This window comes from Manis javanica, chromosome 2 (genome assembly GCF_040802235.1).
Source record: "Manis javanica isolate MJ-LG chromosome 2, MJ_LKY, whole genome shotgun sequence".
Lineage (NCBI taxonomy): Eukaryota > Metazoa > Chordata > Mammalia > Pholidota > Manidae > Manis > Manis javanica.
In genome coordinates this window covers 156764565-156791801 of record NC_133157.1, presented here as the reverse complement: position 1 = coordinate 156791801, position 27237 = coordinate 156764565, and the positions used below count along the sequence as shown (strand labels likewise).

The following is a 27237-nucleotide window of genomic DNA, read 5'->3' as shown; positions in this document are numbered from 1 at the left end:
TTCAAAAATCCAACCTCATGAATCAATTATTTTTCAAATCATTTCTAGATGTAGTAGGAGACAAATTATATGAGATGATTTACAAAAGCAAAATGGCAAAAGACTGAATCTGTTTGGATAATAAGCAGACCATCTTCAATCATGGAACATGGATCCACAGCCTTTGCTGATACCATCCAGGGAAGAAAAACCACATCTCTGCAGCAATTGCCCTAAATAGTCAGGACTGGGTCAATGACCACCAGCTTTTCTATATTTGTGTTTGTTTACAGCATAGGACCAATAAGAGATAGACAAATAGGTTCCCAAACTAGTTACATAATATCATTCACTTCTAACTAGCTCTCCTTCATTTTCTCCACTCAACAAGCTCCAATTGTATCTGAAGCCCTCTCTTTTTTTCCACTCTAAACCTTTCTTTATTGTCTTCACTTGGTATGGACAACTGTAGTCATGCCACCTTCTATTTTTCCCAGATACTAAATCAAGAGTTAAAAGATCTAAGTTTCCCTGGTCATTCAGTCCTGATTCAATATGTACATGATATGCTTCCTGCTTTATGCAGAGAACAAGGAATCGGAATCATGTATAAAAGAAAAAAAAAGGATTTCATTTATTTGCACTCAGCCTTACCAAAAGAGTGATATTAAGTTTCAAAAAGATAAATTATAATTTTGCTAAAACATAATCCAATATTGAGCTTATAGCCTGAGAAAAGAGGGAAATCCCTCTCTCCTGATTAGCTATAGATTATCTAAACATTTTAGGTTCCTCGCAAAACAACAGAGATGATTTCTAGTTTTAAATGTATATTGCAAACAAGTATCAAATTTTCCTGAGATTGTGACAACTTTTAGCCTAAGTCATAAATAGGCCTTCCATTATTTGAAGAAACCCAGTGTCTTGCCAATGGTTTTCAGCCCTGGGCAAGTTCACTATAGATTCAATGAGACCGAGGAATAACAATGGAATGTTCTGGGGGTGAAAGGGTTTATACCCAACTTTTTTCCCATGGTGGCAGGTCAATCACTAGAATCCCGTCCACTCAGAGTGAGTCTGCATGTAGCAAGCCAATCTTCTGCCTCTGGGCCTCTCTACCCTCACAGCCATCTCAGTCTCTGTCCTCGGTGCTGCCACCACTCCAGTCTCATCTCTGATCTCCTGCATCCTTGTAGCCGTGCCACTGTGCTGCCCAAGGCACTGGGCGGAGCTCTTTATATAGAGTCAATAATAATGTATTGCCCACAGATGTGTAGTGAGCTAGCCGACCAGGGCCAGGTGAGAATCCTGGCCATAGGAAACTTCACTTTATCCACAGATGCAACCTCAACTAAAATCTTTTATGTCTACTTACACCTGAGCAATCTGGGCAAGCCCTTAGTTTTAAATCAACTCCGTGAGAGTCATAAAAATTCATTATCTTGGCCTTATTGCAAAGTTTCATTCCCCTTGTTTTAGGGCAATAGCCACTACTTCAAACCTGGGTGCTTCTGCTGAGCTAGTTAGAGGCTCCTCTCTTGATCTTATGATTCTTCATGCAACACAGGCATTACTACTACCTCAGAATATACACTTTTCAGCTAGCTAAGTAGGCTGTCATGAGATTCTGTTAGTCTCTCCCTTTCACATTACTATTACCACTGCAACACCCTAATCTGCCACTAGCCTAACCCTACTAAAAGAAGGGAACCTGGTGATTTGCTTAGCTTAGTTAGGGAACTTGTTATACTTCACTCAGCTTAAAGGATTCCTACTGAAGACTCTGACTTATATTATTGGTTGATGGCTTATACCACAAAACTTGAAACTAGAGCAGAATATGCTATCACCAATTTAAGCTTGCCTTTAGAATATAGTCGTCTACCTGAGATAAAATCAGCCCAGATAACAGAATTACTGCACTTATCCAAGCTTGTCAAGCAGTCAAAGACCAGAGAGTAAACATATATACAGGTATGCTTTTTAAAAAATATAACTGAGATGTTTTGAAAACAAAGGAGTCAACTCTGTTGGAACTCTCATTAAAAATGGACAAAAAGTTTAAGACACTGTTAAATGCACTCCTACTTTATAAAAAGGTAGGTTTTATAAAATTTAGGCCTTATGAAAAATGAAATAATGTGGAAGCTAAAAGAAATACTTCAGCAGATCATTTTGTCAAACAACATCCTTAACCAAGGTTTTAATCCTATCTAAACTCTTAAAGGATAAATCCTTAAAAGAATTCAAAGAGGCCACTATAAAATATCATTTGGTCACCCATTTTGAAAAGCAAAAAACTAAAAATATATATGGTTCTAGCTTCACTTAGATAAACTCTGGTGCTCTCAAGACAGCTGCTTGGTGGCAGTGGAGGGTTTCAAATGCAAGTTAGCTAAATTTCTCCATGAAACTATTCATCTTGGTACAACAGATAAATTGGTTACTATCTTAAATCAACATGGCTGGGAAAATTTTTAAATGACAGCTTAAGTCATTTTTAAGTCATGTGGGCTTGTCACCAGCGTAATTCTTTAAAAATTTTAAATGTGGGACATGGCCAGAAACTGAAGCTTTAAGGGCCCTTTAAACAACTTCTGATGGATTCTATACAGCTTATTTCCATGAGATTTGAATATGCTTTAGTTATTATATGTCTATCTAATTTCAGGATGGACTGAAACATCTCTTTCTGCTCTTACTACCTACAAACTTCTGGAAAGGTAGAAATGTCAGTGACATCCTTGCAATAAAATAATAAAACTTTCAGAAACTCTTGGGCTCCCTTGGTCAAAGGTACTTCCACCCATTCTTATGTCAGTTATATTCCACACTCTTTATTTCCCTAAAGACTCGTGTTTCAGGATTTTGCCTGTGATACTATTCTCTGCTGTGAGGCACATAGACATAGCAAAATACTGCAGGAGATTCATGTGCTATACCCAGTCCTATTGTGGCAGAAGGTAGCCAGTGGGGTAGGTAGAACAGGACATGTTGCCCAGTAAAGGTCGGCCAAGCAGGACGCTGACGCTAGGCATTGTGGTTGGCCAGTCAAGTGGAAGAGTAAAAAACCATCCTAAAGGACTCAGTACAGGGAGCCAATATATCATGCTCAACCCTAGCAACAAGGCCTGGTCAAACCTAGCAACAAGTCCTAGGTAACCATGTGGACTTCCTTCTTGTTGTGCTTATAAACCCCAGCCACTGTAGCCCTAACAGCATCCTTCCTTGGATCACTGCCCGGTTAGTGGATCAATTTTCTTTTTGCTCATTAAAAGCTTTGCTGGTTTCTCTGTACTCTTGTCCTTTCACTTCATTCTTCATTACCTCCAAGACACGATCCTGGGAAGAATAGCAACTTTTCCACCAGTAATACTATCACCAACAGGTTAAGGTTGCTAGAATATCTTAAACAGCTTTTTCATGATATTCAACTATGAGATTTCATCTATTGAAAGACTATTTCAGAGAAAAAAACTACTCTTGAACCTCACTGAACTGTTAACAACAAATACAGAAGTACAACTCCCTGGAGTAAATTCTTGGGTTCATATTTCACAACTAAAGAAGCAAACCAGAATCATCAAAATTGGAAGACTGCTCTTCCAAAATGGGCCTCAAACTGAAGACTCTCAGATGAGATTCTATAGAAGCAGATCATCTTCACAGTGGACAGATGACCCAAGACATTCAGAACTATCTGACGACCTTAGATTCTACACAAGATGTTGGATCAAAACTGCTGCCCAATTACTATTTAATTGTTTATCTGCTTAAAATCATTCTCCTTTTCATTTTCTATAGACCCCTGGTTGTCAAACCCTAAAATGGCTTTTCTTTTATACTCTTCTTACTAAAATTGTTAGATCTGAGCATAAACATTCTAACACCAGTCTCAGATTATCCCAAACAGGAGCCTTCAAGCTTGCTGACTGATGAATATCCCATTCCTCACTAAATTCTAATCTCAACAAATGAGACCAAAGGAGAATTACAGCCAATGGCCTTTTACCCACCTACATGGACAAATGGCCTTAAATAAACTGACTTGTTACTTTGCTAGTGTCCCTCTCTCACAGAAGGAATTATTACAGTCTGTCAATTAGACACAAGATAATTCTAAATTTGAATTCAATGACCTTCTTAAAACAATGGGCCGATTACTTGCCATCGGGACTAATAGAGACAAATGTGTAAACCAGCTAATATAAGGTCTTGATTCCAACCTCATGTCATGAACAATTCCTTTTTCTTGGATGTCCATGTGTTCCTACCAGATACTGCTTCCATCACAGCTGTGACGGCCAGTCTTGCTTGTCTCATACTAATATCTCACAGACATTGGGAACAGTATTATAAAACTTACCCAAACACAGACACCCTAATTCTATAAGTCACAAAGGCTGTAAATTACAATTCAGATGTGAACTACAAAATAAGCCTACCCTTGATTATTTAAGCACTTTACCTGGGGCAGTTACTGATTGTTTATGCAAACAATCAAAGCAGTGTGGCCAAAAATAGGAATCATACAAACAAAATACTGTAAGACATGTATCATTTTAACTCTGGCAGAAGTTATGAATTATACCACCTCTACCCTAAATGGGATATAGATTGTTCTCAACTTCTTGGCAATAGTGTGGTGGACCATCTAGGTTTCTCTTTCATTAGTCATGATAGTATCTGTGTCATTGTTAATACTTCTTGCTGTACTTGGCTCAATGAAACAGGTAGGGGAGAAAAGGGGCTATGCATTGTCTTAAGGAAAAAGTTATTTGGCTAAGGATGATCTTTATGACCTGTGGAATTCTTCTCTAGGCCTTGATTATACAATTTAGGTTCTTAGTTCTGAAGCAACGTGAATGGACTTTAACTGTTCTTGTTTTTGTTACAGTGGTTATGATGCTTATCCATTGAATTCTATCATCTTAATCTTAATGCTTAATGTGGGTTTTAAATGATTCTAGACAGCCACTTTGTCATCAAATGATCACCATGATGATACATCAAAAAGATTAAGAAGCTCTTGTGATACAACTGATCATGGAGACAAGTGAATAATCAGCAAGCAGTGAAAATCTGTATCTCTAGTCTTACCTTTTGACCAACTTGCTGCCAGGGGAGAAAGAATGACCAAAAGAAGGGACTGAGAGGTTGAATATACATACAGACAATAGAAAAAATTATTTGATATTAGAATACTGACCCACTACCTCTGCTGGAACCAACCAGTGAAGCCAAACCACAACCTCTGCAGCGAATGTCTCAAAACATTCAAGAATGCATAATAAAGGCCAGCTTCCCTCCTTTTGTCCCTATTTCCAACTCAGAATCAACCAGAGAAAGCCAAATATGCTTCCCAAAATAATTGCATACAGTAGTCTGCTTCTAGTTAGCTTGACTTCAGTTTCCCCATGTGAATTACTTCCAATCAGAACACACCTCAAGCCTTCCTTTTTTCCCCATTATAAAGCTTTCCTGCTTACCTTACTTGCCTTTGTGTCCCTGGCAAGTGATGCAAGCAATGGTAGCTGATTCCATTGCTATAAGAAGCTCTGAATAAATAACCTCTGTTTGTTCTCATTTGTATGGTCTTCATTTGTTTCCATAATGGAAACCTCCAAATATCTAAATGTTTGTCATATAGAAGAGATATCAGAGTTCCTTCTGTGGCTCCAGAGAAGGAATGGGTCTAAGGACAGGGAAGCACATTTCTGAGTCAACATAACAATGTTTTAACATTTCCATCTGTTCAAAGGCAAATTGTACAGTGCTGTGTGGGAGAGGTGAGTATCCTATTCCTGGAAGTGTTTAAAGCAGAGGCTGAATATTTACGGTGGATGATTTTGAATTTTGCAGAGGCATTGTACTAAGTGATCTCTCAATTTTTTTCCAAATCTAACCTCCTCTCAAGAATTCTCATTAGAATTCTATAAGGATTTATGTTATATCTGGTACTTTTAAAAAGAAGAAATTGAATTATTAAAAGATTTTTTAAATGAGGAAACAACCTTTTGGGGCCAACCTGTTATGAATTAAACCTAAAGTTGCAAAGCACATTACACTGAATTATTAATGGGTGAGAACTGAATTATTCTTCATGATTGTGTGGTTCATTCTGGGCTAAGAAAGCCAGACAAGATGGCCAACCCCTTACCTTTGAAGATAGGTTCAAAGTCCAAACCCTCAACTATCTATTTGCCTCTGTACCATTTCTCTACTAATAAGATACAGGGTAGGGGCATGGAGTTTCATGATATTACATAAGCATTTGTAGATGGCTTGACATATGTAGACAAAGTAACAAGACATAAATTTTATGACTACATTTTGATGAACAGTAAAAACTCCATGCCAGAATTCTTTTTTTACTCGCAAATTCAAGAAGTACATTTCATAAGACTTTTTGAAAGTTACTTAGCCACCCTGTTCAGACTTGAGTATCAGGTCTTGTTTTACCAGCTTAGAGTAACTATCACTGACTTGCTGACAGCAGGAGGGGTGCTAAAGGGGCAATGATTACACAGAACATGCTGTTCAGGAGTAAGGACAGGTGGACAAAATCATCCCAGCACAATAAGCCCAGCAGGTTAGGAGCTTTCAGGATCTCCAGATGCTACATCCAACTGTTGGCAAAGCAGTGCCAAGGCCTCCCAACCACTGTCTCATGATACAGTCTGCCACTCTATCCTCTAGGCAGGCACCGGTCCACACACCTGCTGACCCTGCCATTTTGCCAGGCAAGCCAGAGAGCAGCCTCACATATGGCAGCTACAGGGACGTAATGCAGAGGCTCCTCCCTGTGTGCTCGGCCCACTGGCCCTGGCAGTAGAAGCAGGCACTGCAGCTGGGAAGCAGGAAAGAGCTCTTTCCTCCCAGCAGGTGCTGGCATCTTGAGCCTGTGACCCCTGCCATCACTCCAGGTGCTGAGAAGCTCCAGAGAGTAGAGCTTATGGGCACTAGAGGGTGCCACCTACACAAAGTTACTATTCCATAGTAATCATTACAATTACGAAACAGCAAAAGAATTTTCTACAAACCAGAATCCCTACAAACCAGAAACACCAGAAAGAGTGCTAAGCGAAACTGAAATCACCACTCTTCTTGATAAAGATTTCAAAGTAAAAATCATAAACATGTTCATGGAGGTACAGAAAAATATTCAAGAACTCAGGGAGGATTTCAAGAAAAGAAACTTTGAAAAATACAGTTATCTGAAATGAAACATACAATGGCAGGATTTAAAAGCAGATTAGATGAAGTAGAGGAGAAGGTAAATGATACAGAAATTAGAGAACAGGAAAACGAAGAAGTTGAGGCACAGAGAGAGAAAAGAGGATTTCTAGGAATGAAAGAATAGTAGGGGGACTATGCAGCCAATCCAACAGAACAATATTCACATTATAGGGGTACAAGAGGAAGAAGAGAGAGAAAAAGGGATAGAAAGTCTCTTTGAAAATGATTGCTGAAAATTTCCCAATCTGAGGAAAGAATAGTCTCTCAGGTCATGGAACTGCAGAGATATCCCAACACAAGGGACCCTAGGAAGACAACACCAAGACATATAATAATTCAAACAGCAAAGATCAAGGACAAGGAGAGTGTATTAAAAGTAGCCAGAGAAAGAGAAGATCACGTACAAAGGAAAGTCCATCAAGCTATCATCACACTTCTCAGCAGAAACCTTACAGGCCAGAAGGGAGTGTCATGATGTATTTAATGCAATGAAACAGAATACTGTACCTGGCAAGATTATTATTTAAATTTGAAGCAGGGATTAAACAATGTCCTGAGAAGCAAAAGTTGAGGGAATTTTACTCCCACAATCAATCTCAATAGTGTGTTTTAAAGGGACTGCTCTACATGAAAGTGCTGCTAAGGCTAAATAGATGTCACCAGAGAAAATAAAACCACAGAAAAGGAAGTAGAACAATTAATTACTATACAAATGCAAATTTAAATCAACTAACCACAAAGTCAGTCAAGGGATACACAGAGAGTACAGAATATGACACCTAAAATATAAAGAGTGGAGGAGGAAGAAAAAGAAGAGAGGGGGGAAAAAAAGTACCTTGAGGTTGTATTTGAAATAGTATAATAAGTGAGTTAAGTTAGACTGTTAGATAGTAAAGCTTCCCTTGGCCCTTTGGTAACTGTGAATCTAAAGCCTGCAATTGCAATAAGTACATATCTATTGATAATCACCCTCAATGTAAATGGACCAAATACACCAATCAAAAGACACATAGTTACAGAATGGATAAAAAAACAAGGCCCATCTATATGCTGCCTACAAGAGACTCACTTTAAACCCAAAGTCTGTGTATGCACAGACTAAAAGTGAACAGATGGAAAAAGGTATTTCATGCAAATAATAGGGAGAAAAAAGCAGGAATTGCAGTACTTGTATCAGACAAAATAGACTTCAAAACAAACAAAGTCACAAGAGACAAAGAATGACATTACATAACGATAAAGCGGTCAGTACAACAAGAGAATATAACTATTATAAATATCTATGCACCGAACATAGGAGCACCTAAATATGTGAAACAAATACTAGCAGAATTAAAGGGGGATATAGAATGCAATGCATTCATTTTAGGAGACTTCAACACACCATTCATTCCAAAGGACAGATCAACCAGACAGAAAATAAGTAAGGAGACAAAGGCACTGAACAACACAGAACAAATGGACCTAACAGACATCTACAGAATACTCCACCGAAAAGCAGCAGGATACACATTCTTCTCAAGTGCATATGGAACATTTTCCAGAGTAGATCATATACTAGGTCACAAGAAGAGCCTAACTAAATTCAGAAGGATTGAAATTGTAGTAATCAGCTTCTTTGGCCACAAAGGTATGAGACTAGAAACAAATTATGCAAAGAAAACAAAAAAGCCCACAAATACATGGAGGCTTAACAACATGCTCCTAAATAATCAATGGATCAATGACCAAATAAAAACAGAGATCAAGCAATATATGGAGACAAATGAAAACAATTCAACACCCCAAAAGCAATCAAGACAAGTTGGTACTGGCACAAGAACAGACCCATAGATCAATGGAACAGAACAGAGACCTCAGATATAACCCCACACATATATGGCCAATTAATATATGATAAAGGAGCCATGGATATACAATGGGGAAATGACAGCCTCTTCAACAATTGGTGTTGGCAAAACTGTACAGCTACATGCAAGAGAATGAAACTGGATTATTGTCTAACGCCATACACAGAAGTTAATTCAAAATATATCAAAGACCTGAATGCAAGTCATGAAACCATATTAGAAGAAAACACAGGCCAAAATCTCTTGACTATAAAGTGAACGACTTTTTTTCTGAACACATCTCCTCGGGCAAGGGAAACAAAAACAAAATGAAAAATGGGATTACATCAAACTAAAAAGCTTCTGTACAGCAAAGGACACCATCAGCAGAAAAGAAAGGCAATCTACAGTATGGGAGAATATATTCATAAATGACATATCCAAAAAGGGTTTAATATCCAAAATATATAAAGAGTTCACATGCCTCAACACACTAAAGCAAATAACCTGATTAAAAAATGGGCAGAGGATCTGAATAGACACTTACCCAAAGAAATTCAGATGGCCAACAGGCACGTGAAAAGATGCTTCACATTGCTAATTATCAGGGAAATGCAAATTAAAAACACAATGAGATATCACCTCACACCAGTTAGGATGGTCAACATCCAAAAGATGAGGAACAACAAATGCTGGCAAGGATGAGGAAAAAGGGGAACCCTTCTACACTATTGGTGGGAATGTAAATTTGTTTAACCACTGTGTAAAGCAATATGGAGGTTCCTCAAAAAACTAAAAATAGAAATACCATTTGACCCAGGAATTCCACTCCTAGGAATTTACCCAGAGAAAACAAGATCCCAAATTCAAAAAGACATATGCACCCCTATTTTTATCACAGAACTATTCCCAATAGCCAAGATCTGGAAGCAATCCATGTCTCCATCAGTAGATGAATGGATAAAGAAGATGTGGTACATATACACAATGGAGTATTATTCAGCCATAAGAAGAAAACAAATCCTACCATTTGCAACAACATGGATGGAGCTGGAGGATTTTATGCTCAGCGAAATAAGCCAGGTGGAGAAAGACAAGTACCAAATGATTTCCCTCATTTGTGGAGTGTAACAACAATGCAAAACTGAAGGAACAAAACGGCATCATATTCACAGACTCCCAGAAGGGAATAGCGGTTACCAAAGGGTAGGGGTTGGGGAGGGAGGGAGAAGGGGATTAAGAGGCATTATGATTAGCACACATAATGTAGGGTGGTCACGGGTGTCTTACCAATGGGTTTCAGCCCTGGGCAAGTTCACTATGGATTCAATGAGACCAAAGAAATGACACTGGAACGTTCTTGGGGTGAAAGGGTTTATACCAGGCTTTATTCCCACAGTGCCAGGTCAGTCACTAGAATCCTATCCACTCAGAATGAGTCTGCATGCAGCAAGCCAGTCTCTGCCTCTGGGGTTCTCTGCCCCTGCAGCCATCTTAGTCTCTGTCTTTGGTGCTACCACCACTCCAGTCTCTTTGCTCTCATGCAGCCTTGCAGATATGCAACGGCTCTGAGCACTGGGTGGAGCTCTTTATATAGAATCAATAACAATGTATTGCCCACACGTGTGTAGTGACATAACCAAGCAGGGCCAGGTGAGAATTCTGGCCATAGGAACCTTCACTTTCTCCACTACAGGCAAGGCAGAGAAGTCAAGTAGTGACTCCATAGCATCTTACTATGCTGATAGACAGTGACTACAATGGTGTACGTGTGTGGGGGGGGACTTGATAATATGGGTGAATGTTGTAAAAATCCTCTTAAGATTGTATATCAATGATACCTTAATTAAAAATATACATATACACATAATAAAAAATAAAATTTAGAATCTTAGAACATCAATGTTATTCATCTTTGCTTCTCCCTCCCGTTCTTCTTTCTTTCCTTTCTCCCTTCCTTCCCTTTTTTGGGCATTTTTTCCTAAATAAAATATTCTCCAAGTTATTCCCCCACAAGGCTCTGCTCAATGCTATAAATAAAGTAGATACAACAACAACGGTGATAAGGAAATACAAATTCAGTATCTGTCTTGCCTCGGGGGGATTGGCCCTGGGCAATTTCACTCTGGGTTAGCAACAACAGAACTAAAAGGTGAAAGGGTTTATACCAACCTTTATTCCCACTGTGGCAGGTCAGTGTTGGAATCACGTCTGCCTCTGGCAAGTTCACCATCCATCTCAGTGTCTGCCTCTGGGCAGAGCACTGGGAGGAGCTCTTTATATACTAACACTAACAATAATGACTCATTGCCAACACGTGTGGAAACAGCAGCCTAGCAGCAGGCCAATTACATCAAGTAGTTTAGTGTCAGGGGAGGATCCTGGCCATAAGAACTTTCATTTTCCCTGTTACATCTTAAGGGGAGACTCCAGCCATCTAGAAATTTCTTTTCAGCAATTGGGAATTCTTTTTCACCAGAGGCTCATGATTCTCAAGATAATAATGGTGGAGAAAGATTATGTAAAAATAACCTGATGGGAATTTAAAAAAATATACTTGCTGTATTTTTGTACTTTGAAATTAAACTAGCTAGTGAATGTTAATGTCTGGTTAAAAGAGCAGTAACCATGGATCAGCCCTATTCCAGAAAAAAAGCAGAAGCAAATGTTTTAAATGTTATGTAAAACAACTGAGAAAGCAACTGATGTTAAAAAAAAAAGCAAAAAAAAATGAATACTGTCAGAGCTTATCTATTAGCCCTTGGCACTCTTCTATTTTAATTATGTAGAATAATTTTGGTTTCCTAACTGAAACCTGAATGATAAAGAAATTATTAGAAAATTGAATTAATTAATTAACAGGCATGTAAAAGTATATAAGCCAGACTAGGTGGCAAAGGACTTTTCAGAAGGATGGAAGAACATGAAAAAGCACAGAAATATGAAACTGCCTAGCATTTTTGGGTATCTATGTAGCTATATGACTATAACTTGCATCTATAGGGAAAGCAATGTAATACTGACAAAAAGTTTACTCTCAGAGGATTAAGGGGAATGAAGTGATCAAATCCATTTTTAAAAGAGGTGTATTTATTGAAATAATTTTCTAAATTAGCTTAAGGAATATTCTCTTTTAACAATCAATTTATGAATAATATAATCTCTAAAATATTCTTCATTGAAATGAACATATTCAACTAATCCATGAATGAGTTCATAAATATATTACTAATAATTATAAATGCATTTATCATTAATATGTTCTTATACAAGAGTATACAGTTATATATGGTACCAAATATCAGGAATATATTTAATATAGTCAACAGAATCAATATGCTCTAGAAATGTACTGCCCAACTAGTCACTAGCCACATATTGCTGTGAAGCACTTGAAATATGGCTAGTCTGAATTGAGATATGCTGTTAGAGTAAAATATACACAGGATTTAGAAGACTTAGTATGAAGAAAATAATACAGAACATCTATTTTGTAACTTTTATATTGACTACATGTTGAAATAACATTTTGGATATACTGGGTTAAATAATCTTTATTTTTAAAATTAATTTTACCTTTCCATTTTCCTTCTTTTTAATGTGACTACCAGGAACTTTAAAATAATGTATCTTGCTCCAATTTGTGGCTCACATTATATTTCTATTGAAGAGTGCCACTCTAGAACATATATTTCATGAATATAATAATAAAAATTATATTTTTAATCAACTATAGTATGTCTTAGAGCTTTAGACTAACCATTCCTTAAACTGATGAAAATAAAAACACGTACACTGAATATATCCAAGAATAATATTCATGGGAATAATATAATGATAATAATTTATTGATTCTATTCAAGAGAATATTTGTTTTCATTATTTAATTTTTTCCCATAGCCCCTTTCAGTACCTGAACATATATATAATATACACATAAATTATATACATATAATCCCAGTGATTTAAAAGTGTATCTAGCACAGAGGAGGCATTTGTTGATATTTGGTGATTATGACTTTATTTTTTCTTTAAATGATGGCCCTGAGCTCTTGTGAGAATTTACATAAAGCATTTATCCAACACCAGTCTCAAGGTAAGATTTTTGTATAATTTGATAAACTTGGTTAATTTATTATTTGACAAATTAAATTTTTAAGTGGATTGGCTTTTGGAAAATTAGCTTTTGGTGGAATATATTTGTTGTACTTGTTAATAACCATTTGGAAAAGTAAAGGCTGCAAGTCTTTATCAGTAGCCCACGTATAAACTTCTAAGTGCCTGAAGTAAGGAAGGAGAGAGAAATGTATTGGAAGGTTATTTCAGAGGAGGATTGCATAGATTTGGGTGACTGAATATGAAATCCTAGCAGGTTTGTCCATATTACCATTTTAGGGGAATACAGGAAAAGAGAATATCTTTGGTTCGGTGAATGCTGAGATGACACTATCTTCAAGATATCCATGTGGATGTTTAGTGGACAGTTACAGGGACAAATGTGGAGCTGGGAAGAGAGTGTGGAATGGAGCTACAGACATGTGGTTGAGAAACGCTGATAAAATTATCAGCCTAGCAGTTAAAGTCAAGCAGTGACACTTCTCATGTGTAACTTTCTTTTCAAGTGCAATAGTATGTTATATGAATATTTTAATTAAAAGAAGAAAGTACCGCACTTACCCTTTTTCACAATAGAAAGCCCAAAACAGTTACCTATTTTTAAAGTTAGCCTATAAAATTATGAAATATTTTTTGAATCACAGAGACTCTACTGAGAAAAATGGACTAAGTTATGACTAATGGCATCTGAGCACTTTTACAGTCTAAATAACTGAGAAGTAATCAAGCAAAGAATTGCTTTGATTGAATTTAAGAAACTAGCAGCTACCTAGATGAAATAATCCCAGGGCTTTCATTTCATTCATGTGTAATCCATAAAATAATTTACAGCTGCCTGAACTAGACAATGTGGATATTAGTGAATTTTCACATCTGTTTCTAGGAACTTTATAACAAAAATTAAAAGCTTTTCAAACATAAGTCCCTTCACAGGGACTCAGTGATGGGCTGCACAAAAATTATATGGCAGTTTTTCCCTGCATTGCAATTACTTTGTTGATTTATGTTCATAGAACTGATTTGGTCAAATATTTTAAGCAGATGTTACATATTCTAAGTGAATTATTAAAAATAAAACAAGTGTTAAGAAAGCATATATGAAATTAGAGAAGTTTAAGTAAAATATTTATGAAAACTTTTTGGTTCTGTGATACAGCTTTAAAAGGGGGAAAGAATGGAGAGCAAAATATAATTCACTTTGTTGGGACAAATTCTGCTTGAAAGATGAAAGAAGGATATTAAGGCTATGCTTGTATTGCCTCTGTATTTCTACAATCATGCCTTAAGTATGAGTTCAGTATTCTTTCTCAGTACATCAGAGTAGTACAACTTCACCAAATTCATGAAGCCTAAGAAAAAAGTGGTAGATAGCAGATATTATAGGCTGTAATTTTTTAGAATAACTTTAGTCTTAACATTTTAAGTTAGAATTGCATTTGAAAAAAAAAGTCTTATAGAATTTAAGTTCTGTGTCTAAATTTTTCTTTTTAATAACATAAGAGAAAGTAGATTACAGAGCATTTCCTTGACCACATGAGATTAATAAACAAAGAAAGTGATTAGACCAGTTAGGAAAAATACTTATGGGACCTTAAATTTACATATATTCTTTGTCTTCTAATGTTAACTCAAAGGAACAAAAAACTTCCTGTAATATTTTGTTAGCTACTTAGTTCCTATTTAATTTCTTTGTCAATAGCCAATCACATGACGATCACAGACACTTGTAAAAATTTATAGGCTGAAATTTGTTTGCTTAGATTGCAAATGAATCACAAGACTTGTGCTAATTGAACCCATCATTATATAAATTGTGAAGTTTTTTCTGTTAGAAAAATTAAGACATCTGGGAATGGTTTTCTTTTTTCAGTCTGCAAGAAAATACTAGTGCTTCTAGCAAATTCAAATCCAAACACTACCCAAAGTCTGGTTTCTTCATCAGAGTGCATCTTTATTTTTAATTTTGACCCACCACAAATTCAACAGATTATACTGTATAAACAAACCAAAAAAATTGACTTTTTCCTAAAACTTATTGTCAACCTCTGAAAAGTTTCATAAAAGTATCTGATATTCCATGCATGTGGACTCATGTCAGGTAGCTACATAAGCATGCTGGCCTGGTATATCTGAAGGCTCAGTAATAGCCCTAATTGAAGTGATGATGCATTGTGAACAACAAAGAAGAGCATATCAAGAACCAGATCTGAGGGAGAGTGGGGGCAGCGGGGCACAGACAAGAGTTCAGCATAGAGCTTAGAAGTAGAGGTGTTGAGGAATACAACTGGAAAACAGGAAGTGAGGCAAACCAAGCAAAATGTTCAGTGTGTAGACATGAGTGAGGCAAGGGTGGTAGGGAAAAATTGGTTAATCTAGAAGACTGGGATTAGGCAAATTATTAATTTTCATAGGCTGATGAGTAAAAGTATATAATTTTTTAAAATCAGAAAACCACTGTAAAATCTTGAAAAAGCTTATCATTTTATCTACTGTTTAAAAGTGTATTTATTCCATTTAAATTCCCCTGGGATATGCCTCTGGCTAAAGCACTCATGTAGTTAATCTCTCTCAATAGTGAGAAAACATTTCTCATCCAAGTAGTTTAGTTGTGGAATACTTGCTGGTTCTACTGTACCATTATGTTGCAGCAATTATTGCAGCCGCTACAGGTAATATACATTTATTCTTTTTGTGTCATAACTAATTGTTAGCTCTATTTAATATAATTTTCATGTTCTGTCAGGCTCTGTGTTAAATAAATAAGGTCCTATGTTGAAAAGTCCTGATGTGGGCACTGTATTAATTTGATTGTTAATGACCTTTGACTCTGGTCCATATTTGATGATACTTTGCTTCTTGACCCAGATCCCAAGTATTTAACTGAACTCATTTTTATGAATATTTCTGAACTGATTACATAATTGCCAACTCAGAATAGGCCCTTTGGAGAGAGTATGATACTTATATGCTAATTGCTACAACCCCAAAGCTAGTTTTCAGTATCTATGCTCTAAACTTACCTTTAGTAAAGTTGATTTTGCCTCAAGTCACTTTACTTTATCTACACGGCACAAATACACAAAACTAAACTGATGTCATATTAGTGATTAAACTCAGGATTTATTGTTAGTTTACTTTTTTCTTGGATTTCAAGTGTAACAAGTATTGGATAGTTGACATCTCCCACCAACACTCTCCTTTTCTCTTTCCTTTTTTTGTGTTTTATCTTTATTTTTGCTTAAGTTTTAAGTTTTGACAGCATTCTTCCTTCACTAGCTCCTTGATATTGTAGTCTTTAATTATTTCAACTGTTTCATTTTCTGTCCTTTGCTACCCTGACTCTCAGAACTTTGTGCTTTGATACTGAGATTTTCAAATCATCATGAAGTATTCTCAAAGAAGCAAATTTTAACCAACTAAGTGCACCTAGAAAATTAAAAATAAAAAAATTAGGAAAACATTATTTCATTATGCTCATCACGTTTGTTGGGATTCCAAATCTAGTATGATTAGTCTAAAAATGGCATTAATCAGAGCTATCCCCTTTTCCTGTCCCCTCCAAACTCCCTTTATTTTTGTCTTTTGCTCAGCACTTCGGAGGAAATAAAAAAAAGAATCAAATTTTAGGAAAATCAAAAAGAAGATCAGGGCTGGCCATTTGCTAAAACTGCTGCTGATGTGTTTTGGCTGTGGTTGCTGACTCAGTCTCCCTTGTGGTACGCCACAGGCTAGAAGCAGTCCCAGGACATACCTTTCCCATCGCGGAGATGCAAGCCGCATGCCACAAAATGTTGCCACCCTGTCTGACGCATTGTAAATCCACTTTCCATTCTGTGCTGTTTTCTTGAAATCCACATGCTGTTCTCTTCCTTTACACTTCAAACCACAAAATGAAATTTTACAAGACCATTTTCAACTTTGTTCCATTTTCTTGGATAGTTGCCTTTATTGGAACTGTTCTTTAATAACATCATGCAGCATGATATCACCTAAGAACCTCATCTCACTTTCTACATTATATAAACTTCCTGAGTTTCCTAAAAAACAGTATTTGGTGATAAGAAAAAAATATAATAATAGATGAATTGGCTTTATAGTATAGTCCCTAGAGCAAATGTAGCTTCTTTCTGTGCCTGGAGCAATCCAAGAATATTAATGTTTTCGGGTATCTGCACTTGTGTTTTCTACCTGGGTCCCCTTCTTCCACATAGGACTATAATGTGCTTCTCTCCCTCCATTCAAGTCTCTGCTCAAATATCACCTTCTGAGAAGAGTTTTCCTTGACTCTTCTATCTAAGAGAGCTTTTTCTATCATTCTTTATCCTTTTTATCTTTCTTTATCTCCATTTGTTACATTACAGAATTACATATTACATTTATTTGTTCATCATGTGACTCTTTCCTAATGAATTTTCATGGCAGAGACTGTCTCACAGTCAATACATAGTCCCTGGAACATAATAGATGCTCAGGTATATACTGAATGAGAGAGTGAATGAATCATGCCAACACCATGAGATATACATCATTATCACTTCATTTCATAGATAAAGTATATTAAAGATAAGATCCCTCAGAAAGTGTGAAGGTCTTCTCCACGGCACACAGTATTTATTTTAAGAGACAGCAAAATTGAAGCTTGACTGGTCAGACTTTAGAGTTGAGGGTCAGCTTTTATAATATATACACCAATATCTACAACAAATGATTTCTCAAATTAGTGTTTATATGTTATTATTATTAATACAGTATTATTTGTCTTCTGTGTTTCAGTACTTATATCAAAATAACTCCCTGTATAAGATACTACTCTCCTATGTTAAATTTTTAGAAGAAAACTCTTGTCTGTTGAGTGTCTATTATGCTTTAATCACTCTTTTCGGTGCATTCAAATGTTACACCTTATATTGCACCCTAATGTGGTTCTCAACCATGGGTGATTTACTCCCTGTGCTCCCCCCATAACACACACACACACACACACACACACACACGCACACACACACACAAAGAGACATTGGACAATGTCTGAAGACATTTTATGTTGTCATAACTGAGGGGACAGGGAGGTGGATACTATTGGAATCTTGTGGGTAGAGTCCAGCCCCCAAAACAAATAATTATCCAGCCCAAAAAATCTCAGTGGTACAAAGGTTGAGAATCCCTGCTCTAAGACATTTTAAATACCTTATTTATCTGTATTACAGGCAGGTATCAAATGGGTAGGTCTAAGAAAATAGAGTATTAGCTGGAGATTGGACAGTTTTTGAAGGAACTTAAAGTGTAGGTAAACAACAGCATAGATCATGTTCAGCCCATGGGATATGACATTTGAGTTAGAATTTGATCAAGTCACACAATTGTAAGTGGTGCAGCTTGGATTTGAACACTAAGGAGATGTTTTTCCAACCATAGCACAATACCCTGTTCATGCTACATTACTAATTAATTCTATGTCATAGACAAAGACAACTTAGTTGGTGATGGCTGCTCTGTTTTTATGTTAACAGCGATCTCAGTATCTCCTCATATACCCTAACTAATGCAGATTTGTACTGGAAATGTCATAAAACTATGGAAGACATAGTTAAATGCACTTTGCACAGCAAAACTTCTTCCAAATCACCTTTAAACATGTTGGATCTTTCACCAGTTTGTGCTCCCTATGACTGATCTGTATTTTGCAGCCCATTTTCTTTTTTAATTCTCTCACCTTTCCTAACTACAGCCTCATGTACTGTGCTTTTAAAGTGTAAGTGAATTAACTTTCACCACTCAACACCATGATTAATGATGAATGAAACAAAGATTCTCCCTTGAGATTCATCTTCCTTATGAAATATTTTCTGGCATGGCCATTCATTACTCCTTTTAGTATTATGAAAGCCTCAGGCTTATAGCCGTATCATCAACCTACCACTCTGCTATATAAATAATACAAAAAAGCACATTCTGGTCCCTTTTCTACTGACAACACTGTGATTTCTTTGCCCTTCAACAACATGCACCTGAGAAAGAAAACAAGAGAAAGAGATAAGTAAAGATTAATATGCTGAAGGCAGCTCCGGCAAGATGCCTCTGAGATGATCCATGATCCCTGCTTTCTGGTATTCATGCCCTTGGATAATGCTCTCCCATTAAAAATTGGCTGAACATGCTGATTTGACATCTAACTCTTAGAATGAAGCTAATTGATTAGATATCACTTCCATGATTAGGTTACAAAAATTGTGACTTCCATCCTGCCAGCATGTTTTCTATATTGCTTTTCTGGCTTGCACATGTTGGTGAAACAAATTGCCATGGTTTGGAGGCCCACATGACAAGGAATTCAGGGTAGCTTCTGCCCAATGACCAGCTAGGAACTGAGGCTTTCAGTTCAACAACCCTTGCGGAACATAATTCTGCCAACAACTGAGTGAGCTTGGAGGGAGATCCCACCCAAGTTGAGCTTCAGCAGAGACCCCAGGAGCCCTGACTGACACCTTGAGTACAGCCTCGTAAGAAAACCTGAAGTAAAGGACACTGCTGAGATGTGCCTAGATTTCTGACCCAAAGAAATTGTAAGATAATAAACATGTGCTGTTTTAAGACATTAAGTGTAAGCAATCTGTTATAGATAACAATATGCAACATTCAAGCAGCTTTTTTTTCTTCAAATTATTTAGAAGAAAATTCTTAGTGAAGTCTTAAAGAATCACTTTAGTGGATAATTTTACATTAAGTAACTGGAGTTGAAGATGAGTTGAGACATCAAAATATATAAAAGACAAACCATATTATTTTAAGAGGGTTAGCCATTCTTCTTTCTTCAAGTGTTTTCCCAATTTCAAAATGGCAAGAAAAATTGTGAATTAAACATTAATAGTTACCATAATTTAACATTTGGCCAAGTTTGTGATATAGCTCAGTTATCTATAGGGTATTTTATAATAGCTTACATTACATTTCAGAGCCATTTATAATCATTTTACAGAATATTTTATCCACAGTTCTTAACATAATTTTGCTATCTTAAATTGTTATAAAGGTTTGTAATAACTGAATTTTTCCTTTTGCAGCTATAGTCTTGATTAAGCTATGATTAATTCAATGTTGTGTCTTAAATTCAAACCAAAATTGTAACATCATTTGGTTAGGAAAACTATGATCAACTTTGTGAATCTCAGATCCAATATGCGGTTTTCATGAATACATTCTGACAAAAGAATGGAATCAGCCTATAGCAGCTTTTCATTGAAGACGCGTATATACATGCAGACAGACACACACATACACACATGCACATACCCGTATTCGTACATACATACAAATGGACACACACACACACACACTGCTGGAGTACAAAAGACTCATTATGTTCCACACTGTCCTAGCTCAGCATGTCCACAGGGACTAAGGCCAAGGCTCAGATAAAACCAGAGTCAGAGGAAAACTCGTCTAATATTTCTTCTGGGGTTCATCTTCCAGAACTTTTGAAATTAGAGCATGTTTTTCATATAAATCATATTGATTATATTTCCAGATCCAACTTCAATATATTGGTGCTCCCACATCCAGACAATTATTTATATATTCCTAACCCTATGGATCACTATATCCTAACACAAACATTTCACTGTCGGCGTCTTGGTTTATTCATAGCCTCCAAAACACATGTAGACTGCTCCAGAGCTAATTACAGTTAAGATGAAGAGCATTCTTTATTTTCTGTAAAGTGATCTGAACCTCCACCCTTTTAAGTAATATGGAAAACAAAACAAAACAATAATGATGATGATAATAAACCCTTAAATTTGCCTTTTAAAGGTATTTTAATTGCCTCTGGCTTAAAGTTTCAATAAACTTGATCTTCTTTTTAATACAGATACAATCAATATTAGGTTCAAGTTCCCCAAAGACTTTTTTCTTCTTTTCACATTTCCTTTCCTCCCCTGACACCTAAGGAGACACCTGGACACAAGAGGAAGAATATGCGTCCTTAGGAAAATGGCTAGCAGGCAGCTACTCTTTGTGGGGACCCTGGTGCTCTCCTTTGTGTTCCCATTGGGCTCAGAAGTTTGTTCTGATCCAGCGTGGTGTCTGGACACAGCTTGTTCTCGGCATGTTTGGGAACCTGTGGTCAGCTCCCCACCACTGATCCAGCCCCACCTTTATTCTGGGATCCTGGACTTGGCCTAACCTGGCAAATCACATTGTCTGCTGTGGGGTCTCTTTGCCCCTCACTAAGACAGCCCCACTACTCTCGGTTCTCAGCTGTCCTGCATGTCCCTCAATTCTCAGCTGCTAGGTCCTCCCTTGGTAGCATGGAGCCCCGGAGAATAGGAAGTGCTGTCAGAGGCCCATCTTGCTTGTCCCCTCCTCTCCACTCCTTTCTATTCTACACTTCCATGCTGCATGGATGAAGAATGGACATTGACAGCCCAAGACCTCCCAGATTTTGTCAACCAGTCTAAGGTTTTTGAGTAAAGATTCTGTCACTTTTTTCTCTACCCCTAATCCACCTGGATCACACAACCAGAATTTCTGCCCTAAAGGGTTAGCCTGAATACTTGACCTCCTAACTGGGTCTTTCTATGTCTTTTTCTACTATCCAGGATTGCACAGACTTATCTTTTCCACTTTTTGTCAGCTGTGTACTATTTCTAAATCCCATTTTCTACTATGAATGTGACTCATGTGTAAACCTCTGAAGAGCTTTGCTTTGGAGATGCAAAAGGAAGCTTTTGGAATTTAAAAAGCACAGTTCTCTCTCCACAGATGTTGCTTTAAGATGACTAAGCCTTGCAGAAAGAGAAATCAGGAAAACAATTCCATTCACAATTGCATCAAAAAGAATAAAATACCTGGGAATAAACCTAACTAGGGAGGTGAAAGACCTATACCCTAAAAATTACAAGATATTGATGAGAGAAATTAAAGAACACACAAATAAATGGAAATATATCCCATGCTCATGAATAGGAAGAATTAATATTGTCAAAATGGCCATCCTGCATAAAGAAATCTACAGATTCAATGCAATCCTTATCAAAATACCAACAGCATTCTTCAACGAACTGGAACAAATAGTCCCAAAATTCATATGGAACTGCATAAGACCCCGAATAGCCAAAGCAATCCTGAGAAGGAAGAATAAAGCAGAGGGGGATCTTGCTTCCCAACTTCAAGCTCTACTACAAAGCCACAGTAATCAAGACAATTTGGTACTGGCACAAGAACAGACCCACAGACCAGTGGAACAGAATAGATGGTCCAGATATTAACCCAAGCATATATGGTTAATTAATATATGATAAAGGAGCCATGGATATACAATGGAAAAATGACAGCCTCTTCAACAGCTGGTGTTGGCAAAACTGGACAGCCGCATGTAAGAGAATGAAACTGGATTACTGTCTAACTCCATACATGAAAGCAAACTCAAAATGGATCAAAGACCTGAATGTAAGTCATGAAACCATAAAACTCTTAGAAGAAAACATAGGCAAAACTCTCTTGAATGTAAACATGAGCAACTTCTTCATGAACGTATCTCCCCAGGCAAGGGAAACAAAAGCAATATTGAATAAGTGGGACTACATCAAACTAAAAAGCTTCTGTACAGCAAAGGTCACCATCAGTAGAACAAAAAGACATCCTACAGTATGGGAGAATATATTCATAAATGACATATCTGATAAGGGGTTGACATTTGAAATATATAAAGAGCTCATGAACCTCAACAAACAAAAAGCAAATAATTCAATTAAAAAATGGGCAGAGGAGCTGAACAGACACTTCTCCAAAGTAGAAATTCAGATGGCCAACAGGCACATGAAAAGATGCTCCACATCATTAATCATCAGAGAAATGCAAATTAAAATCACAATGAGATATCACCTCACACAAATTAGGATGGCCACCATCCAGAAGACGAACTACAACAAATGTTGGTGAGGATGCAGAGAAAGGGGAACCCTCCTACACTGCTGATGGGAATGTAAATTAGTTCAACCATTGTGGAAAGCAGTATGGAGGTTCCTCAAAAAACTAAAAATAGAAATACCATTTGACCCGGGAATTCCACTCCTAGGAATTTACCCTAAGAATGCAGGAGCTCAGTTTGAAAAAGACATATGTTTATCGCAGCACTATTTACAATAGCCAAGAAATGGAAGCAACCTAAGTGTCCATCAGATGAATGGATAAAGAAGATGTGGTACATATACACATGGAATATTATTCAGCCATAAAAAGAAAACAAATCCTACCATTTGTAACAACATGGATGGAGCTAGAGGGTATTATGCTCAGTGAAATAAGCCAGGTGGAGAAAGACAAGTACCAAATTATTTCACTCATCTGTGGAGTATAAGAACAAAGCAAAAACTGCAGGAACAAAACAGCAGCAGACTCACAGAACCCAAGAATGGACTAATAGTTACCAAAAGGAAAGGGACTAGGGAGGGTGTATGGGGGGGATAAGGGGATTAAGTGGCATTATGATTAGCACACATATCATGGGGGGGTGGATCATGGGGAAGGCAGTATAGCACAGAGAAGATAGGTAGTGACTCTATGGCATCTTACTACACTAATGGACAGTGACTGTAATGGGGTATATGGTGGGTACTTGATAATGGGAGGAATCTAGTAACCACTATGTTGCTCATGTGATTGTATATTAATGATACTAAAATTTAAAAAAAAGATGACTAAGCCTTTACCCTCAAACAAGTTACCTTTGAAATACAAAGCTTATCAATAAATGACCTCTTTCTTTTAAGTGGTATCTCTTTTCCCTGAGGTGATTGCTTCACTGTGGTGGAAGAATAAATGGAACATAATTTAAAATTAAAACAATTAAAAAATTTTAAAAAGCACATTGGTCCAACTGCAAAATATTATCCCTATTGTTCATGATAACTTTATTCCCTACATGCCATGTTTATTGTAGCCTATGTGTCCTCACTCAAATTTTCCTATCTGCAAAGCCCTCTCATGATTTCTCTACCAATAAAAATTCAACCACTTCTTTTATGTTCAGCTCAAATGTTATTTCCTCAGTGAAGACTTTCTCATTACCCTAGCTCACAGTAATTACTTATTTCCACTGCACTTCAACAACACATTTTCCATGGTATTTGAGACTTAACAATACATTGCTTTGCATCATTATCTAATTTTCATTATTTGCTCATTCATTGACTGATACATCTGTGATTGAAAACTGACACATAGATGTCCATCCATCTTTTGCCTCTTTCTCACCATGTCCATTCAACTCCTACCCGCTCAATAGAAAGCTTCCAAGCTACAGATTGATTTTTCCAAGCTACAGGCTGATAGTTCTTAATTTTGTCCACTTGATTTTGACCTCTTAAATGAAGAAATAGATGTTGAATCTTTGGAAAAAGCAAAGAACTGTATCTAGGTAAAGAAATGGAAAAAAGAAAAAAAATCTAATGAATTCATGAACTGCATCCTCACAGTAGAATTAAGGGCATTAGATATTTATTTCAGGGGCTTACTTTTGATGATCATCACACCTGTCATTTTATTAAAAAATAAAGAGACCATGAGTTTAAACATCCCTCATAATTATTTTTTAAAAATCAACATCTGTTTGAAATATTCAAGATCACAACTTATAGTAAGCTTTGAAGACTGATTTTTAGATTGGCAAATAGAGAAGGGTAAGTAGTCCAAGTAAGAAAACCATGTAGCAAAAAAAGCTGTAAAAATGTAAATAATCATAAAAAAATGTTCATCACCAGAAAAATTAAAGCCATATGACAAGAATTCCATTCTCCCCATTGTACCTCTTGAGTTTAATCCCAATAACATCCATGACACCTCCCTTTAATCTCACTGAAATTCAATTATCCTACCAAAGATTTTGATCCCATTTATAATGTACAGGCTCTGTACTTGCATATACACCTTTCTGGAAGATAAAAAATTAACATTTTAATGTTTCCATATAAGAAAATAATAATACTTTGCATACTGCAAAGCCACTAATACATACCTGAATGAAGCACGAAATGGGGCTAGAACCAAAGTGAGCCAATTGCCAGGTATGGGCTAGACAACACCTTATGAGGTAGCCAGGAACTTGAACTTTTTTAAACATGGGCATTTTATTCTGGATACTGTCTGATTAATCTATAAGACTCACAGTTAGGTCTATAAGACTATCATGTTAGTAAAAGATCCAGAAGCACAAAAAGCAGAGCAACAACTTAGCAGAAGTAATGAGGAAAGGAAGGGAAAAATAGAATTATCAATTTATTTGTCAGTGTTCATCAATTTTTAAGTTCCTGAGAATCAAAAAATATATCATATTCACCTTTGTATCTTCAGTACCATGCATACTTGTTGCAATATTTAATAAGTGTTTGTTGAATGTATAAATAAAAGGTCCTTATCAGAGTTACAGTTGGATGAGTAAAGTGATATTTAACTGTGAAAGGTCTTGAATAGCAATGTCAGTTGAAATGCTCATCAGATAAGCAAAGGTTTGTCGAGCCAGGACATGACATGATTCTTACAGTATTTGGAGCACTGGAGGGATGAAATGGCTTAGTCGTTGACAGTGTTCTCTCTGGAGCCAGACTACGAAGACTCAAATTCTGATTATGCTTCCTACTAGCTGTGTAATTTGAGACAAATGGTTTAATGTCTCAGAATCTGTTTTCCCGTAAGTAAGACAAGGAAAGCAGTGGCTAACTCAGGATTGTTATGTTGATAAAATGAGTCAGCCCATGAGAAGAACAAAACAGTGTCTGGCACATAGATAACAATCAATAAATGGTAGTTACATTATCAATAGTTTGAAAAGTTATAAAGTTTGATCAGAATGGAGGCCCTGCAGATAACTGTCCCATTTCCCTTAAGCTGTGGGGAAAACACTCCCTCACCTTTCATATTCACTTCACTGGTACAAACCAACCAGCATATTTCACTTCCAAAGTGGCCATTCGCAAGTTTGATTTTCTGAACGCTCCAAGGAAAGGCAACACACATCAAACTTACCATAGGCCATCTGGTAACAAAACCACATTAATCTGAAAATAATGTGAAAAACAAAGCCTTTCTCTTCTGACTCATAGAAAAGAAAGAGTTTCTTGTTGGTGTTTTAACTCTTGGGCCTCTGCTTACTCTGCTGATTCTAAGTACGTGACAACTGAAGTCAGAGACTAAACTACCATTGATTCTTGTTCATCCTTTAATCAAAATTGTTAGCAGTCTCAAAATCTATAAACAGTGGGTGCCAAGTAATATACGACCATCTCTCTGAAGTGAAGATTTTGAAGTGTTAGTCGATAATAACTGTTCGTGTCACTATAAAATGAAAACGTACAGAACTTGAAGAAAAACAGTGCAATCTTTCAGTTTAATTTTAAAAACTAAAAAAATTTAAGTAACAGGTTTTCTTCCAATCTGACTTATATAATGCTATATATTAACCTCTACGATATGAGTACCCTATGTTTAAACCTCAATTGACTCTGACAGTTTAAAGATACTTACTTAAAAATGCATCCATTTCAGCAGTCTGAGCTAACAACCTAAGAAAGGACAACTGAGATCTCCAGGTATTTCACCTTAGAGCTTAGAATCTTAGACTTTCTTTTTACCAAAAGAAATGCAACTGGACTGAATTAATGATTAAGAATAGGAATAAATACAGTGAGTGGTTGGTTCTATCCTTCTTGTAAAAAGCTCATCAGTTCCCTTATCTCTACCTGAATATTGCTTGTTTTCATTCCCACTCCTTTGCTCGCTATTTCCCTGCTATCTGTGTATCAGCCCCTCCTATGAAGACATGTCTGAAGATGCAATTTAACCAGAAAACTTTGATCCATATTCCTCAAATAAACCCCCATTTATTCATCATTGGAATAAATAAATTAAATGTATCACACTAATATGTCCCCATTAGTTACCTTTAACTTAATACTTAATTTTTTTTCTTAAGTTTTCAGGTGTCTTCACATAAGTTTAAAATTAAGGAAGGTATAATAATATCTTCTACCTCTTCCTAGAACGTTGCCTTAGTAACTACTTACCTCCCAAAGCTTAGTAG

At 36.6% G+C, this 27237-nt stretch overlaps 1 protein-coding gene across 8 annotated transcripts in view; it reads right to left on the bottom strand.

The window, feature by feature from the left end:
* C2H8orf34 (chromosome 2 C8orf34 homolog) overlaps positions 1 to 27237 on the bottom strand; it is a 420116-nt gene that overhangs the window by 152681 nt on the left and 240198 nt on the right. The window lies entirely within an intron of this gene.